Raw genomic sequence first — 17,266 nt, 5'->3', positions numbered from 1 at the left:
TTAGGAATATTTGAAAGAATGCAAGTACTATATTTAATACTGGCGATGACTAGAGATTTAGCAACATCTGTGAGGTCTTGTTCCGAAAGAAAGTGTTTTTTCCCATGGATGAATATCAGCATACAGTTGATGTTTTTTGGCCTTAAGTTGATATTTTAGCGGAGGATGAGGTGCCTATCTATAAGCAAACTGATAGACTTTGAGCAACTAGTGGTGGTCCGTGTTCATTCTAAGATAATTATGGAATCCAAGTAGGTTGGGACCGGGTTAGAGATTAGGTACCAAGAGGTACCAAGAGATGTAACAAAATCTGTTTTGTTGGGGGTTAACTGTAGACCTGCATTAATATAAACAGTAAAATGACACTAAAGTACAATAAGATAATCAACATGTGAAGCCTTAATGAAAAGTTGAATAACAAAAACAAAATTGACCTTTGACACATAGACATAAAAAACATAGACATATAATGATATATAATGATATAAAAAGAAAGCTATCAATAATGTACCACTTAAGAGGAACCCTGTTATTGAAGCAATGGCACACGTGTATCACTATCCGACCTTTAGCTCTTTGGAAAACACCACCTAACACCGTTCACTAACTAGGGTTGCAAGGCAGATTATTTCGCACTATTGCACACGCCTTTCAGCAGTGCCAGTTGAGGATGTGGGTGGAGCCAATAGAGGAAGTGGGTGGAGCCAGTGGAGGAAGTGGGCGGAGCCGGGGTAGGTGGATGTGGCCTCCTAAAACAATTTGAGCACCTGCACTTAATATTTTACAAGTTAAGCACTGCTAGTAGTGATACCAAACTTGGAGGCCTATTAGGATGGCGGACGGACCTGCGTCCGTCCGCCACCCCGAGGTGTAGGGACCGTCCGCAGGGGCAGCGGCGGTCCCTCCATACCAATTAGGATGTGACCGCCACCCTGGCGGTCACATCCTGTATCTTTAACCTTGCAGCGGGTGCTGCTTGAAACAGCACCCGCCGCAAGGTTCAAAATGCATGCTTTGCATGTACATGCACAGAGCGGCAGGCACCGCTCGGTGCCTGCCGCTTTGAACATGTAAATGCAGGGGGGTACCATAGGTACCCCCCATGTGCACCCCCACCCCCTGACACCCTGGGGGCACACATGGTAATTTGGCTGGCGGTGTCTTGCAGACACCGCCACCAAATTGCATTCAATACCCCGCGGATCAGCGGCGGACGGACCTGACGTCCGCCGCTGATCCCACTGCCATCATAATCTGGCGGGGGTGTTTTCAGGGTCCGCAGCGGTGAATCCGCATCCTCCGGGCCGGCGGTGGCTTCCACCGGCCCAGAGGATGCGGATTCACCGCAATCATAATCGACCCCTGAGTGTGATTACACAAAACATACATCGTATTTGCTTGACCAAAATTTTAATTATCTGAGAGACAGTCTGTCAGTAAATGTACTCTACTGTGCCACAGAAGCACAATGAATATAAACCAGACCTGTAGCCCCTAATTGAAATAATAAGTGCCTAAAATAGTGGAAAGGGTGAGAAGGGTCATTGGACAATGTGATCTTTCGGAACAAAGATTTAAGAGGTTGCTAACTAAAACGGTGCAACTTGTGCAGGCTATATTGCCTTTTCGTTTTTCCCATATCAAGAAGGCCTTGCCTCAAGAAAGGTGCCCGAATCCTGTGTGACAAGAATGATAACATATGGGTCAAGAGCCAGGATGAGCCAAAAATAAAAGCAATTTGAGCGGACATGGCAGGGTCATGCTCGAACATGATCACTGACAAAAGTAATAAAAACAAACTTGCGGCACTAAAATACTAATACCAGTGGAAAGGTGGGATTTTTAATCTCTAGAATCAGAATAGTATTTCTAGAATCCCGCCACAGGTCGACTAGACCTTTTTACCTGTCATAGAGTGTAGAAGGCAATCTCTTTCAACAGAATAGTTTCAATTCGAACCATCCCCATAGTTCTCCCCGAAGAACCACTGACAAAAAGTCAAGTTTAAAGATTTATTATAAAGCTAAAAGCAGTTGTGTATATAAACACCTCAGTAAAAGGTTCAAAAGGTAAACAGGCACTAGTACAAACATAATCCTACGGAAAAGTCTCAATCGACTAAGAAACAATACAAGTATAATCTCCAAAACCACCAGACTAGCAAGAATTGCTATAATCTGGGTTTTAGTAGGCATCGAAGAAAAGAAGAAATACATCCAGATTAATCTGTCCCTACTCTATACTAAGGAACGTCCCTACTTAACAAAGTTCCCTCCTAACAAAGGTGTCAGCCGTGGTGACTTCCAAAGAAGCACACTCACTTGGTTCGGACATAGCCTAAGAACCCATCTCGCATAGAAAAGCTCTCTGCCTACCCAGCATCTTTCTTCGCCCTCATGCGCATCTGCTCTGCCCTCCTACCGGGGGTGCTGTCCCTAATACAAACCCCACAATAAGGGCGACACGCCCTAGGGTACGCCCCTCTCAAAGTATTAACTTTCAAAAAGGCTCCATTACGAAATCTTCATCCTTGTTCGTTGAAAAACGTCCTTGGGTCCCAGAGTCTTCTCCTCTTGAAGTTGCTTCCCTAAATTCCGCAGCCACTCCTCCATGTCTGGGGCTACCATCCTAACGCTCATACACAATGGGCCCTTCTCTACTATCTTTAGTTAACATTGCACCTGCAAAGGAACGCACATAAATCGATTCACAGTTCCATGCTACTTGCAATTAATTTTCTAAAGCAACCCTCTAGAGAAGACATTTCCATGATTTAATGTTAAGAGAAACATTCTTCGTTCGGCCTACACAACCCTCTCTCCCCACCTGGGCCTCTGCACGTTTCAGGATATCACATTCTAACGTTGGCAAACATTTTCCCCGTTCATTAGTCCTTCATCATTACAATGAAAAGAATACTTTTTCCAACCTGAACACTTCTATGTCGTTATATGAATACAATAAAGAATTTCTACACATGCATTCAAAAACATCAATAACTATTCCAGCATCCTTTAACTGAATTAATATTTCACAGCAAACAACATTTCTAAGTTAACATGGCATTAATATTTTCAAAACACTTTACGTTACAGCTATGTAAATTCTGGTACATGGTTTCATAGCCCTGTGTCACATTTAAACATGATTATAATCCTTTATATATGCGGGTGCTGATTACTCATGAATATGGTGCACCCCTACAAATTTCTAACACAGTTTTGCGCTCTCTCACCAGCATATGTAATGAGTGTACTTTTCAGATAAAAAATAGTCCATGATGCACTGCAGTGCAAGAGTTGGGTCGGAACGATTCACCAAACACATAATACCATTTGGTGAGGGGGTAATACTTCAGTAGGCAGAAATAGAAGCAATATGTTTGTATAGTTAAAAATGTGGCCCTGATTTAGAATTTAGTGCATAGGGTACTGCTTCACAAATGCAACATTGTACCATTCTGGCCAAAACCTCAGTCCCCCTGCCTTACTTAGAGATATGCAGACCTTAAGTATTCTGTCAACAGAGGATCCAGGGATGGAATACTTCCACGACTGTCCAATGGAGTAGGGGCTGTTGAAGGAAGGACATTGCACTGCCACCTGGGAGGGAGAGATAGGAAAAAAAACAATATTGACGTCCACAACCTAGGAGAAAACTACCAGGGAGTGGGGGGTTGTTAGTATTTTATTTTTCAAAAATAAATTCAACTTTAAAAGTTTTTTTCTAGAAAACATAAATAAGTCAAATGTTTGATGTACAGTTGTTAAAAGCGATGGCAGCTGTACACTGTGCATATTATCAAGAACGGATTTAAAATTATCGCCGGTTTAGCATCAGAAAACTGCTGCTAAAACGGCGATAATCGGCTTCATAATATGCCCTTTGGAATTCCAATAGAAGTCCATGTTCTGGTGTGAACATGGGCTTCTATTGGAATTCTCCAGGGCATATTATCAAGCCCATTATCGCCACTTTAGCGTCAATTTTCTGCTGCTAAACCGGCGATCATTTTGACGCCGCTCTTGATAATATGCCCCTTAGTACACTAAAAGGAACTGCTGTGAAGCTGGTTCCTTTCAATGTACAAAAAGGACAGTATAGCAAGTGCTCATCTCTATATTTGGAAAGGTGGATTACCCTAGGGATGAGGGAAGTAATATCCTTTGGCATCTTGGCAAACACTACTTCGTCTGCAACACTGTAAAATGGACCCTTATAAACAATAATCTGAGTGACAAGTAAAGCTGCATACAGTCAGGCCTAAAAACAATTGTCTTTTTAAACAGAGCTGGTATAGACTCCTTAGGAAGCCAAGGTCACTGCATAGGTCAAAAACAACAGATGATCAGAGAGAATAAAAGTGATGGAGACACCCCTAAGACTAGGATTTACTCTGACCCATCAATTGTATGATGAAAAGGACTATTTGACCACATTCTGCTACGGGACTCAGTCATTGTCAAATGGGCAGAAAACATACATTAAATGTAAAAAGAAGATTGTGTATCTGCACTCATTGTACTTCAATTCTTCACACAAGTGTGCTTATAGTGAGCTGATTTGTAGTGGTCTTATTCATTCTCTCATAGTAATATTGCATTCAAATTTTTGCATTTTTCAATCATTGACTTCATTAACCTTCAAGCAAATGTGTACCGGTCGTGAGTCTGAGTTTAACTGATCCTCAATTACTAATGGTCATTGAAGTGTTGTCAAGAATCACACCATCATAAATTGTCAGACACGCAGTTGGTAATTCCTAACAGTTAGATTTGGGGGTCTCTGGTTGGCAGAGGTAGGTACCTTGCACCAAATAGGGACCCTTGCGTCTAGTCAGGGTAAGGGGCTACACTCCTAGAATAACCCCTGCTCACCCCCTTGGTAACTTGGCACGAGCAGGCAGGCTTATCTCAGAGGCAGTGCGTAAGGCATTTGTGAACATATACAGTAATACAGTGACAACACTGCAGATGGACACCACATAGGTTGTATCATAAAAATAAGTATTTTTATATGGACTTATCACAAGACCAAATGACAAAAATCCACAATACTGTACTCAAAATTAGACTTTAAAAGGTTATAAAATAGCTCAGTTCTCTCAAAATGTAAATGTAACACTTTACTCTCAATGTACCTTGTATGCGTAATGCAAAGAATACAAAAAGGTCGCAGGGAAGGTGATGCGTCCGTTCCTTACACGCAGGGGAGTGGATGCGTCGGTTCCTTACTGCTGTGCAGTAGAGTTGATGCTCGCTTCCATTCTGTGTGGGAGTTGATTTGTTGGATTTTTACTGCTCTCTGTTACGATGCGACAATATGGCACCTCGATGCGATACTCTTCTCCGGTGCGATTGGACAAAATGGCATCTTGGTTGTGCTGTGACAATGTTGGTGTGATGCGTGCTCGCCTGCCGGCCGTGCGGCGACTCGATGATCTTTGGTGCTGCGACAGGCCCTGCGACGCGCTTCTCTGGTGATGCTACGTAAACCTCTGTGGCGGCGTCCCACTTCTCCGGTGATGTGCCGCGCTACGACGATGCAATGATGACAGAAGCACCGGCAGGTCGCTTCTTCGGCAATGCGACGACAGCTGCTATGGCTGCGACACGCTTCTTTGTTGTAAATAAAACAAAGATAACGTTAAGCATTCGCTGAAGACATGGTATTCTGTCTTGTTTCAGTTTTCCTGCCCATACTCTAAAATACGGCCGGACTCATTTTGTTTTTTGGCGTCCATCTTGTATACTACACTTTGCCATGTGCTCGCCATGAGGCAAGTCCTACTTCACTGACCGTCACCCCTGGAGTTTGCCCAGCAACAGGCTATAAATAGTTCCAGCTTGCCTAGCGCATGCTCAGTACGTGTAACATCTGTTTCTGCTTAGAGGGGATTGGAATGTGCATTCGGTGGGCTTCGTGAACCGTTAACCCCACCCATGTATCGATCATGTTGAGCTAAATGTCCATATATGGCTATAAATCATGCTTTTGAGGTGTAAACCGCCCACTTATGAGCCCCTTCTTTGTGTATAAAAGGGGACCGTATGTCCGAGTTCTTTGTGCTACCTTGTACAATACTGTAGAGTGTTGTGTGGGCTGTAGTTCCACCTTTAAAGGTTTATTAAACTATGTTTTTGTATTTCCAGTTTCCGTGCCAATTTCTTATGTAGTCTGAGGACTTTGCGTACAGACGGGCGAACCCTTTTCGCACTCGCAGGCCTTGCTGAGGCCTGTATTCATCAATTGGCGCCCGTCACGTGGGGCTCATCGGCGACTCGGATGCTCGAAGGACTGGTCGTGACGAAGGATTGGAACCTTGCCGGGGACGTGATCACTGCCTGCGGCGTTTTAGTCCTGGCAACCCGAGGTATTCTTCCTTCCCTTCCGATCTGACCATCTGGGTGGCGCCGGTCATCGACTGAGACCTCTTCTGTTAGTTTGCCGCGTAGTGGCTGTTTGGGCAAATTCGGAACTTGGCAGTTGGAATCTGGACACTCTTGATTGGTAAGAATCGTTGTACGATACTTGCTCTGAGCCTTTGATAGTCTTGTTTGGCAAGGCAGTTTTATACGCTTGCCCCGACTAATTTGTTTGTTTGTTTGGGATGACTGGTCATATTATTGATTCTGTGAATGTATATATGAGTTGCAACCCATATAGGCGGGCAATGTGGAGATATTTCTCCTGATCTGTGAATTTGAGCGGCGCAACGTTTTAAGTGCCATTTAATTATAATGTTGCATATTTTGCACTATTTTTTAGACATGCCTGTTTTTAGCACACTCCGTAAGTGGTGTTGCTGTTTTGGAAATGACCGGTTGGTACTTGAAGAATCACAGCCGGCTCCCCCAGAGGGGACGCCGAATAGGGACAAGTACGTGAAATTTGCTCTTTCCCCCATAATGTACAGCACGTTGTGGCGGAAATACACAAAGAAAGATCCTGAGTTGCGATGGCCTATGTATGGATCGTTTGATTTGAGGAAAATTGAGTACGTGGAGCAGTGTATGTGTAAGCGGCGAGTGAGGCAAGATATGTTTGAAGGTATACGAATGTGGATGAAAGAAGTGCAAGAGCGTGAGAAGCGTGAGCAAGCGCTGATTGAGAAGGAGCAGCGGAAGAGTGAACGTGAGAAAGCGCATGAGGTGAAAAAACGTGAAGCAAAGGAATTAGAAGAGAAACAGGAGAAAGAACGTTGGTTGCAAATATCTGGCCAGTACCCTGTTCCACAGCCTCTTTATCCTGTCCTTAATAAATCGGATGATGATTTTTCGTTACTAGATTGCTCACCACCCCCGTACGTTGGTCTGTCTGCCCCGAGAGGAGGAGATCAAGATTCTAGGCCGCCCGGACAGAAGGTGGATACGCGGTCTATGTTATCGGCCGACCGTATGGCTGATCTTCGTAAGATTGCTTATCGGGTCACTAAAGATACTATGCCCCTTGCTGATCTATTTCAAGAGCTTGAGGCATGGGAGGATAGAGAGAAACTATATTTTGTTGATTTTCTTTCTAACGAACTCAATCGCTCACGGACTACACGGGCCGGCACCTTTTTGTTGATAAATATGTTTCAAATTTATTACCAAGTATAGCAGCCCGATTAAAAGCGAGTGAAAGTTCTTGGACGACTTCGACACCAGCATCCCTCCTGAAGATGGCTCAGTATTACGAGCGTCAGGAACTAGAAGCGAAGGGTAGTGAGGAAAAGAAATCTAAAGATCTGAAAACTAAGGTTATGTTAGCACAAGTATATGGGCCGCCTCGTAGAGGTAATGATCGGGGCGGCAGGAATTTTTTTAGCGCTCCTTCAGGACGTACTGATTTGGCCCGGGATCAATGTGCGTATTGTAGGCATAAAGGCCAGTGTCCGTTGTTGCGTGCACAGCGACAGGAGCGTGGGCAGGGGTCTATGAGGGGTATAGGAAACTTTTCAGGCCCTAGAGGCAACACGAATGATCGAGCTAGGTTTGAGTCTAATGTGCGACCCCGAGATGGGTCCAATGTTTTTGATTGACGAAATCAGTACCAAATGTCTGATTATGCACCTCCCGAGCAGCAGGATTCACAGTATGCATAGGATTGCGTAGGATGGGGTAAGGAACCAGTTGAGGTGCCAGTAGATCAGAGGGGTCCTTATGTTACAGCACATGTTTTGGGCTCTACTGATCGGTTCCTGGTTGATACAGGAGCTACTCGTAGCGCTTTGTCCAAAAAATTGGTTCCGAGGGCTCCCCTGTCTGGCTCAACAATTACGTCAATAGGGTTCGATGGAACGCCTTCTGTTAGCCCACTATCACAACCACTTGCACTTTGGCACTTTGTGTAGATCAGTTTACTGCACCATGTCCATTCCTACTCTCCTGAAAAACCCTGATAATATTGTGGGCCTAGACATACTCAAATATTTTCGGGCCACGATACGGTGCTCCCCTGAGGGAGTACGTGTTATTTTGAATGATAATTATCCACCAATGGAGAGGGTGTACATGATTACTGTAGATGCTGCACTGGCCTCTTTGCCTGAGTCTTTGTGGGCCACGTCCGATACCGACATGGGACAGATGATTATCCCTCCGGTGCACATCAGTGTAAAGGAGGGAGCTGTGCTGCCACGCCTGCCTCAGTATCGGATACCACTGGAGGGGGAGGAGGCGCTCATACAGATAGTGCAGGACTTGATTAAAGTAGGGGTGGTTGAAGAAGTTCCATACAACGTGTGCAACAGTCCTATCCTACCGATTTTAAAGAAAGACACTGACACCAGGATTTATCGATTCATTATCGATTTGAGGGAGGTTAACAAGATAGTGATACCTCAATACCCAGTGGTTTCCGATATTATGACACTCCTTACTTTGGTCCCGCCAACTGCAACAATGTTCTTTGTTATAGACTTGAAAAATGCTTTCTTTTCGATCCCTATTCATCCTGACAGCCGATATCTTTTCGGTTTCACGTTGAATAATAGATCGTACAGATTCTGTAGAGTTCCTCAAGGCTATACTGAGAGCCCCAGTATTTACAGTCAGGCATTAAAACGACAATTGGATTATTTTGTTTTATCCGACGGTGTGGCGCTTATACAATATGTCGATGACATCTTGTTGGCCGCCGACACCCCTGAGCAATGTGAAGACTGCACTTTGTCCTTGCTTACCTTTCTGGCATCTCACAATCACAAAGTATCGAAAAAGAAACTGCAATATTGTAGACCAAAGTTGACCTAATTAGGTCACCTTTTGTCTAAGGAGGGGCGTGCACTTACACCAGATCGTATTCAAGCCATTTTAGACACACCAGCACCCTTCACGCAGAAAGAAGTTCAAGCTTTTCTGGGTCTCACCTCCTTTTGTAGACAATGGATATTAGGGTTCTCATACATAGTTAAACCACTGTTAGCGCTTTTGAGAAAGGATACCCCAGTTCCCCTTCCATGGACAGATGAATGTGAGAATGCTTTTCACCAATTACTCAGGCCCTTTGTTCAGCACCAGTGTTAGGCACCCCTGATTATACAAAGCCTTTTACATTGTATGTGCATGAGAGAGATGGATGCGCGTTATCAGTGTTAGTGCAGATGCACGGCGATAAGCAGCGCCCTTGTGCATACTTCTCGGCAGTACTTGATCCTGTTGCTCGAGCGTTGCCTGGGTGTTTTTGCTCAGTTGCGCCGACAGCTGTGTCAATACGTCAGAGTGAAGGGATAGTCTTATCTCATAAGCTGTTGGTGTTGGTCCCCCATGCTGTTGATGCCCTTTTGAATCAGACAAAGATGCAGCATTTAACTAGTGCTCGTCTGACAGGATACGAGCTGACATTGTTGGCTCCTCTTATAACTTTGAAGAGATGTGCAACATTGAATCCAGCTACGTTGTTGCCCTTCCCAGCGACTCAGCCTGAGGCGCAAGAGACGCATGACTGTGTCTTTGTGACCGAGGAACAGACAAAGGGTCGTATTGATTTACAAGATACGCCCTTTACAGATGTGGATGGAGAGCTGTGGGTGGATGGGTCCTGTTTAAAGTTACCAGACGGAACCACTTCTGCAGCATATGCAATTACTACATTACACACGATAGTGGAGACAGCACGCATACCACAGAAATCAGCTCAGGCAGCAGAACTGATAGAGTTGATACGAGCTTGTGAGCTTAGTGCAGGATTATGTGTGAATGTCTACACAGACAGCCGCTATGCTTTCCGAGTAGCGCACAATTTTGGCCTGCTCTGGAAGGAAAGGGGCTTTTTAACATCACATGGAACCCAGATAATGTATGGAGAATTAGTACAAAATCTCTTGACTGCACTGACGCTCCCTAAAAAGATAGCTGTAGTGAAATGTAGTGCACACAAGACAGTGACAGACAAAGTGGGACAAGGAAACGCTTTTGTAGACCGAGTAGCACGTGAAACTGCGATGCAGCCTGGCTCCATGTCGATGTATGTTGTGAAGTCACAAGCTTAACGGTGGCACGATGCTAGGGAAAAAGTACGAGAGATGCAAAAGACTGCTACTGAGAAAAAACGAGACCAATGGTCCAAAGATGGAGAGTTGGACGATGAGGGTTGTTGGAGGAATAAACAGATGGATAAGTGGAAGTTACCCACAGCCTTCATACAACCTATGGTTCAGATGGCACATGGGCTAGCACATGTTGGAGCTTCGGCAATTGTGAAATTGCTTACGCAAGTTTGGGAGCATCCAGAATTGCTAGCACGGCTAAGAGAGTGGTACAGAGCTGCATGATTTGCCTTAAATATAATCCAGGAAAAGGGACACGAACTCCAGCAGGAGGATTTGCAACACCCACTGCACCTTTTGAAGTATTGCAAATGGATTATATTCAGCTGGAACGCTGTAATAATCTGAAGTATGTCCTGGTTGTGGTTTGTGCATTCAGCAAATGGATTGAAGCATACCCTACTAAGGACAATACTGCAATGACTACTGCTAAGGTGCTTTTGAAGGAATTCTTTCCTTGTTTTGGTGTTTGTAGATTGTTGTGGAGTGATAACGGGCCCCATTTTGTGGCGGACGTTATTAAGTATGTCCTGAAGGAATTAGGCATCGTGCAAAAGTTCCACGCAGTATTCCACCCGCAATCGGCAGGATTGGTGGAAAAGTACAATGGCACGCTTAAATTAAAAATCGCAAAAATACTGGCTTCTACTTCTCTGACTTGGCCAGATGCTCTACCTTTGGCGTTGTTGTCTATCAGATCGGTAACACACTCTCGGACAGGCTTAACGCCTTACGGGATTGTTTTCGGGCGCCCCATGAATATATGGGGGGTGCCCAAACCAAGTTCAGTGTATGATGTACCTTGTGTTTTAATGAATGACTATTTGGCACAATTAACTGATAGCTTGGTTTCCATTCATCAACAGGTTCGAGAAGCACACCCTGATCAGTCCACAGGAGAATGTCACAATCTCCGGCCTGGTGATTTCGTCCTTGTGAAGTCCTTTGAGAGGTCGAGTAGTCTGGAGCTGAGATGGTGTAGCCCTGAACAAGTCCTCCTAGCCACAAGAACAGCAGTACGAGTGACGAATCGCAGGAACTGGATCGATTCTATCCACTGCCGGAAAGTGCACCCTGATCTGGTGGAACCTGCTGTGCTGACTGATCATCGAGATATCCTGACTACGGAGAGAGGCCGTGCTGTGGTACCTGACGATTCTGAGGAGTTCTTCCCGGACCAAACAACGCCTGCATCGAGAAGATACAATCTGCGACCAAGGAAAGAATCTGCAATTGTATGAGAAGTTGTCAGAACGGTCCCTAGGTTTGTGAAACGGAGAGCCAATGAGGCAAGGGGGGGATCAGCCATGCATTAGAGTAGTGACACCCGTCTTGGCCAGATGGTGAAGAAAACAACGGCTACCTACGGGGTAAGAGTTCTGACAACACTTTAGTTTCAGGAAGATACTGTGTACATTTGCTCGAGATGGATAAAAGAAATATTTTTGGTTCTGTAGGGTTCATTTTCGTAATGGCAGTCATTGCTACAGTCATGTGGTTTGTTGAGGAGAAAGCTCCTGCCCGTGAACTTTATGTTGTTTCTACTCCAGTCCCTGATGAGCACTTTTTCTATACACTCCCATATCAGGAGTTGAAACATCGACAGTCATATTAGAATAACACCTTTATTCAGATGTTGCATCATACCCACGTTGCTACAAATGCCACAGATTGCTGGATATGTGGGATGATGCCAGCGCATCAAAAGAAAGGGGGGACACCGTTCATACCACTTGCCTTTTCTCACAATGGCTCTTGTAGAGCGTGGTACACTTTGCTTTTTGCTACGAGGAAGCCTACCGTAGGACGACTGATTTTCAAACTGAACAAGGAATGTCATCAAGATAAAGACGGCTATCCACAAGCCAACTGAACTATATGGGAGTGGAAAGAATATCGACCGGACAATGAATCGACCCCTTATATCTTCACGAACACTAGAGACACTGTTGGACAAGAGAAGTTTGTGATTTCAGTTGCCCAAGCACAAGCTGATTTATGTGTACAGAGTGTAGGCCACATGCCTGTAGGTGTTAGTGACTGTATTGTTGTATTGAACATTGATGGCCTGAATAACAGTACTTTCCTTGCTTCACATAACACCTATTTTGTATGTGGGAATAAGGGCTATTATCGATTACCAGCCGGATGGTCTGGAGTGTGTTATGTATCGTTTCTATTGCCACCTGTATTCTTGGCACCTGCATCATATCATAAAGACTTGAAGTTGTTGAATAATGTAACTGTGAACACATTCAAACAGACATTATCCATAGAAGATGTTGATCAGACGGACACTAGTCTGCAACAATATATAGATTTCAACTTAGGATTGTTTTTCTTTGTGGGAGCTGCTCTGAATAGCAGAAAGATACAACGATTAACAAGAGTAGTAGAAGCTGTTACCAATCAAACTGCTGCAGCTCTTGGGAACCTTACTGAAGAGCTACAAATTACTAGGATTGTTGCGTTGCAGAACCGAATGGTTCTCGACGTTATGTTAGCAGATAGAGGTGGAGCTTGTAGAATTATCGGAAGTAGCTGTTGTGTGTTCATCCCCGACCATACTCCTTCTGTGTACAAAGCTATTAACAAATTACACAAGATTGCAGCTGATATACATCAAGAAAATGGATCTTGGACTTTCTCTGGGTGGTTCTGGACCTTGATTTCTACATGGGGTTGGAAGGTCCTCACTGGAATATGTATAGTTGTTGTCATATTGTTCACCTGTTGTGTATGAATTCAATGCAGTCCAATGATATGTTCTTTATGTGTTTCACTTTGTGTGCCTAATAAACAAGCTGTTGCGGATGCTGCCCATAAGAAAACTATAACTAGAGAGATAGCGGATATGATGAGCATCGATATAAACGATGAGTATTTAAATTATCCAAGAAAACCGAATGTCTTCAGCAAATGCTGAAAGGGTCGTCTGTTGTAAATAAAACAACGATAATGTTAAGCATTCGCTGAAGACATGTTATTCTGTCTTGTTTCAGTTTTCCCGTCCATACTCTGAAATACGGCCAGACTCCATTTTGTTTTCTGGCGTCCATCTTGTATACTACACTTTGCCATGTGCTCGCCACAAGGCAAGTCCTAATTCACTGACCGTCACCCGTGGAGTTTGCCCAGCAACAGGCTATAAATAGTTCCATCTTGCCTAGCGCATACTCAGTACTTGTAACATCTGTTTCTGCTTAAAGGGGATTGGAATGTGCATTCGGTGGGCTTCGTGAACCATTAACTCCACACATGTATCGATCATGTTTTGCGAAATTTCCATATATGGCTATAAATCGTGCTTTTGAGTTGTAAACCGCCCACTTATGAGCCCCTTCTTTGTGTATAAAAGGAGACTGTATGTCCGAGTTCTTTGTGCTACCTTGTACAATACTGTAGAGTGTTGTGTGGGCTGTAGTACCACCTTTAAAGGTTTATTAAACTATGTTTTTGTATTTCCAGTTTCCGTGCCAATTTCTTATGTAGTCTGAGGGCTTTGCGTACAGAAGGGCGAACCCTTTTCGCACTCGCAGGCCTTGCTGAGGCCTGTATTCATCATCTTGTTGTTGCGTCGTTCTTCCAGCTCCCAATGACAATCAGTCTCTCAGAAGGTTCAGCAGAATAGCAGGCACTACATTTCCCAGCAAGGGAATTCAGGGGCAGCGGGTTGGGGAAGTCTTGTATCCCTGGGACTTCAGGCACGAGGCAAGCTCTAGTTCAAGTCCTTGGTGATTCTTCTTCAAGTTGATAAAAAGCACACTCAGTCCTTTTCTCCTTTCTTTGGCAATGAAACAACCACTGCAGGTCAACCCCCAAACACACAGCACAGGGGTAAACTCCTCCTTTAGCTTCCTGGTTCTTCTCCTCAGCAAAGGTTTGTCTTTTATTCCCAGAAGTGATATAAAGTTCTTGGGTCTGGGTCTTAATATTTATACTAATGTTCCCTTTGTTCTCTGAAGGCAGAGAGGCCTATGCCTAGTCCAAACCAGTTCTGGTCAGTCCTGGAGCACTTTGTTGACAAGACTCCTTCTTTCCTTTCACAGTGTAGGCCAGGGGCATCTAACACACCACAGGAGGTGGAACCAGCATTGTGGAGGGAAGGCACAGCCCTATTCAGGTACCAAGTGAAACTCCTCCCTTCCATCTGCATGCAGATCTCTCTATTCAGCTCTGTGCTGACACACCCTGTCTCCTGGAATCCCCCAGCCCCTGTCACTCAAACTCCACACAAGGAATACACAACCTAGCAGAGGCAGGCTTGGCTAATAAGGCATGAAAATATATACTTTCTAAAAGTGGTATTTTCAAACACAGAATGTTAAAACCAACTTCACTAAAAGATGTATTTTATCATTCTGAGTTTAGGCACATTAAACTTGAATTTGTATCTGGTTCCCTGAGTTAGTTAGGACTATAAAATGTTATAATCTAACTACCCATTCTGGCCTATGGGGAACAAGTAGCCTGCAATAGTGTACAACGAAAATGGCTGTAATTCACTATTAGGACATGCCACACACATCAGGGTATGCCCTACCTTTTACCTACAATGCACCTTGCCCTTGGGCCTACCATAGGGGTGACTAATATGCATAAAAGGGAAGGTTTAGGGCAGTGACGGACACAGGTATTAATTTTTGTAAACTGGACTTAGTTTTCATCATCAGACTTTGACCCAGAACAAGAGAGAGAAAGACAGACAAGGGTCAAAGAAAGGGGTAGAGTAAAAGAGATAAGATAACGGATAAATGGAGAAATGAGGGATCGAAAACCACCTACAATAGTGAGCGTAAGAGCCTGGAAATGCAGGAAGGTTGCAGAAAGAGGCATACGATGGAAACAAGACTTGCAAGCCTTCACATCTAGCAACCACAAAATTCAGCAACTCCATAGAGTAGAACCTGTGATGGGCTCCCAAGAAAAACTATGGGGCTGTGTAGTTTATTTTTTTTAAAACAAATTTCGTATTGGGGATGTAACTTTTAGAGGTGTATCACCTGCATTGAGCTATCTTGAAATAACTTCAATAAGTTCAACCTAGGGGATGAACAGATATTGCATCCTGCTGTTATGTTAGGTATCAAAATGCTCTTGCAGGTCTACTGCATTTTTCTTATTTGTTTGCCAGCCTTACATTAGCCTATAGGGAAAATATGTAGGTGTATGTCAGAAACGCACAAGAAGTATGTTGGTGGGTGTAAATCTGAATTTGCAGCGAATTTGCACAGTTCTAAAATTTGCCATCCTTCTCTTCGTACAATTAAGCTTTCAACTTCAATATGGTAGAAGTCATGGCTCTGGCCGTGGGATCACTGCACAACGTGCTGACCTGTATGTCCACCACCAGTGGTCACCTCAGGTTGGCTTCATTCTTATAAACCTCATTCCGCCTGCCCAGTATATGAAGTTTCCCTAATGAATGTTATCATGTGAACTCCCCTCCCTCTAAAAACACCACATTTTTTGTCTGCATTGACCCTAGTCTTCTCAGACCCTATTTGCAGGGCTTCATTATCTATTTACCACTCCTCTTTCTCTCTACTGACCTTGAAGTGGACCTGCATGACCTCATTCCAACTAACTTTTTTCACGAAATTATTTCAAGGATTATTTATGTTTTGCTGGAACGGCAAATCCACAGTTCATCAGCAATTCTTCCATTCTGCCAAACCAGCGGTTACCCAACTCATCAAGATTCAGGAGAACTGCCTTGTTTCTACTACACCTGGCTCCCCTGGTGAACACCCTGGACCCAGTACTGCTTCCTTCAAAAGACTGTTGTGTTACAGTGGCAGTCACCCAGCTCTGTTTAAGGTGGAGTGGTCACCACTGATTGTCCCTGCTTGTGTCTGTCATACTTGGCATGGATGACCAGTATATAAGAGAAGAAACAATGGTCCTGAACCACAGGTTGAAAAATCCATGCACTTTGGTACCATTCGTGTTTTTGTTTTTATGAAACTAATTTCTATTTTGAGAGTATGCTTGACAAAAATAAAATTCGTACACCTGCAATCCATCTGCATCACCAAAAGTAGCATTGTTCACAAAGACATCCTCGCCAGGCAGGAACAGATTTCAAATTATGGCGACTAGTCCTCCGCCAGGGTAGTGGAGGCCAAGGCGTCAGCTGACCTCAGGGGCTTCCTGTTAAACTGAAAGTGCACCACCTCTTTATGGCTCACTTTTCAATGCGCCTCCTAGAGGCATGTTTGACTCTCGCCTGTTAGTGTTAGACCTGGCACCATTGGTGTGGGTCTCCCTTCCATTTTTTCCTGTTGCCTCTCATGTTTTTGCTGGTTTTACATGCTCCTGGGCACTGTGCCACTGCTGTTCAGTGCCACAGTGAAAGTGCTCCTTATGGTAAATTGATGTATGGATTAGTGACTCCATCACTGGCTGTGTGTGCCCAGGGCTTGTAAATCAAATGCTGCTGGTGGGCTTGCAGTACTGGTTGTGCCACCCACCGGAGCAGCTTTTAAATTGTGTCTCATGCCTTCCATTGCAGAGCCTGTGGGCAGTCTGGTACTGCCATGTTGACTGGGCAAGTGCACCCACTTGCCAGTCAACAATCAACTGCACAAAAACTAAATGCTCCAGACCCCAATGGAAAATAAATTAAGCCACATCAAGCACACAGAGAGCTCTAGTCAATCGGTTTTTAAAATAAAGGTTGTTCTTTTTTTATCCTGGTTGTAATATTTAGTCCGATAATAAGATTTAATGCAA

The sequence above is a fragment of the Lissotriton vulgaris genome, chromosome 9 (genome assembly GCF_964263255.1).
Source record: "Lissotriton vulgaris chromosome 9, aLisVul1.2, whole genome shotgun sequence".
Lineage (NCBI taxonomy): Eukaryota > Metazoa > Chordata > Amphibia > Caudata > Salamandridae > Lissotriton > Lissotriton vulgaris.
This window is presented reverse-complemented; position numbering follows the sequence as displayed.